The following is a 2,844-nucleotide window of genomic DNA, read 5'->3' as shown; positions in this document are numbered from 1 at the left end:
TTGGTGACTTCATTGCACCTTCTTCTGACTTCTGTGGAAGAAGCATCTCAATTCCTGCCATTGGAGCAAACAACTTTGAGCTTAAGCCTCAATTAGTTTCTCTAATGCAACAGAATTGCAAGTTTCATGGACTTCCATTGGAAGATCTTCATCAGTTCTTAGCTGAATTCTTGCAAATCTATGACTCTGTCAAGACCAATGGAGTTGATCCTGAGGTCTACAGGCTTATGCTTTTCCCTTTTGCTATAAGAGACAGAGCTAAAACATGGTTGGATTCACAACCTAAGAAAAGCCTGAACTCTTGGGAAACGCTGGTCAGTGCTTTCCTGGCCAAATTCTTTCCACCTCAAAAGATGAGCAAGCTTAGAGTGGAAATCCAAACCTTCAGACAGAAGGAAGGCGAATCCCTCTATGAAGCTTGGGAAAGATACACGCAATTGATCAGAAGATGTCCTTTTGGCATGCTTTCAGAATGGAGCATCATATGCATATTTGAAGTTAGGATTTTTGCCAGTAAAGAATTTTATAAAAATAGTTGCGTTGTAGATATAGTCTCTAAACCAACAGAAATCCCTTCGTACAAACGTTTTGGTTGTCACAAGTAACAAACCCCTTTAAAATTGATAACCGAAGTATTTAAACCTCGGGTCGTCTTCTCAAGGAATAGCAGGGAGGTATGTTCTTATTATTGGTTATGAGTTTGTAAATTGGGGTTCTGGAGTTTGGGCAATGGGCATAGGTATATTTTCAAAGCAATAAAAATAAATAAATGACTATAAAATAAACTCTTGGCAAGGTATGAGAACTGGAAGTCCTATCCTGGTTATCCTTATCAATTGTAATGAGAATTAGATTTTTTTTCCACTTTGTTAACCTCTAACTATGAAGGTAAGTTAAGTGGATGAATTAATTTTTATTCCTCAGGTCTTAGTCTTTCTTTGGGAGAGGCTAGAGTTATTGGAACTTGAATTAATGAAATGAAGAAATCCAATTTTCAATCAACAATGAGTTTGATAACTCAAGTGTCTCTAATGACTCAACCAAAGCCAAAAGGGAAAAAAGTCTACTTGAATGAAAATAATTTGGATAAACAAAGAGCATTAATAAATTAAAGAGAGCAATCATAAGTCTGAAATACCTCAAATTATATTAATAAAAGCAATCCAATCTAACATGAAAGATTTATGAATCAAATGGGCAACATAAGTAATTAACAAATAAAAGTATTAGAGTATCTAAAAGTAGAAGAGAAATATAAATTGAAGGACATTGAACCTGGGATTGAGAGTCACTCCTAAAACTAAGAGAAATCCTAAATCCTAATCCTAAGAGAGAGGAGAGAACCTCTCTCTCTAAAAACTACATCTAAAACTATGAAAAGTGAATTATGAAAGCTTGTGTGATATGAATGAATGGATTCTCCCACTTTATAGCCTCTAATCTGTGTTTTTTGGGCCGAGAAATGGGTCGAAAACAGCCCAGAAATCGCTGGAGAAGAAATCTGCCACGCTGGTTTTTTGCCACTGCGACGCGTCCGCGTGGATCACGCGACCGCGTCATCTAGCATTAGGGAAACTATGGCATATTATATATCAAATCGAAGCCCCGAACGTTAGCTTTCCAACGCAACTAGAACTGTGTTGTTTGGACCTCTGTAGCTCAAGTTATGACCGTTTTAGTGCAAGAGGGTCAGGCTGACAGCTTTGAAGTTCCTTCAACTTTTTGTATTCCTTCCACTTTTGCATGCTTCCTTTCCATCCTCTAAGCCATTCCTACCCTGTAATCTCTGAAAACACTTAACACACATATCAAGGCATCGAATGCTAATAAGAGATTATTAAAATTAGCAATATAAAGGCCAAAAAAGCATGTTTTCAATCATAGAACAAAATCAGGAAGGAAGACATAAAGCATACGATTAGTATGGATAAATGGGTAAAGAGTTGATAAAAACCACTCAATTGAGCACAAGATAAACCATGAAATAGTGGTTTATCAACCTCCCCACACTTAAACATTAGCATGTCCTCATGCTAAGCTCAAGAGAAGCTATAAAGGTGAAGAGGAATGATAGATTAATATGAAATGTAACCTATCTGTATGAATGCAACTAAATGCAAAAATGTTTCTACCTACTTGGTCAAAAGTAAATAAGTTCTCCAAGACAAATATAAATCAAATTCCACTAATCTAAATCATACAATAAAAGACAAGTAAACTTGTAAGAAGATAGCTCATGAAAGGAGGGAACAAAGAATCGAGCATCGAACCCTCACTAGTAGTGTATACACTCTAATCACTCAAGTGTTTAAGGTTTGATTCTCTCAATTCTCTACTAACCTTGCTTTCTAAGGCTTGCTCTTCATCTAACAATCAACATAAATTTAATGCACAAATACATAAATCAAGAGGTCTTTTAAGGGTTGTAATGGGGTTAGGGTCAAGGTAGGATTGTATTTGGCCAAGTGGACTAAAATCTGAATCCTTAATTAACTTAAACTTTCCACCTAACTTAGACAATCCATGTAATCATAATACAAAACCTAACTGTCCATTAACTATGTTTTCCACACATTCATGCATTCTAATTTCAAGTACAGTACATATACATTGCTTTCACCATTTACTTTGGGGCATTTTGTCCCACATGACGCGGACGCGTCAGCGACGCTGCCGCGTCGCGTGCGTGCTTCTTCTCTTTTTTTTTTATAATCTGAAAAAAAATGCAGAATGCAGTGTTAATATGAATGTGATGCAAAACTCCAGGTTTAATATAATAAAATAAAATAAAACTCGAAAACAAATAAAACTAAATGAAAAAGCAACGATTATACCATGGTGGGT

General features: G+C 36.1%; 1 non-coding gene across 1 annotated transcript; it reads right to left on the bottom strand.

The window, feature by feature from the left end:
* Window positions 1-359: 359 nt before the first annotated feature.
* LOC112731060 (small nucleolar RNA R71) lies at window positions 360-463 on the bottom strand. Its single transcript, XR_003166854.1, has one exon. It is a non-coding gene; the product is annotated as a small nucleolar RNA R71 (small nucleolar RNA).
* Window positions 464-2,844: the final 2,381 nt, after the last annotated feature.

The sequence above is a fragment of the Arachis hypogaea genome, chromosome 12 (assembly GCF_003086295.3).
Source record: "Arachis hypogaea cultivar Tifrunner chromosome 12, arahy.Tifrunner.gnm2.J5K5, whole genome shotgun sequence".
In the NCBI taxonomy this organism is placed as follows: domain Eukaryota; kingdom Viridiplantae; phylum Streptophyta; class Magnoliopsida; order Fabales; family Fabaceae; genus Arachis; species Arachis hypogaea.
The sequence above is the reverse complement of the archived record's forward strand: the minus strand, read 5'-3'. Positions and strand labels throughout refer to the sequence as shown.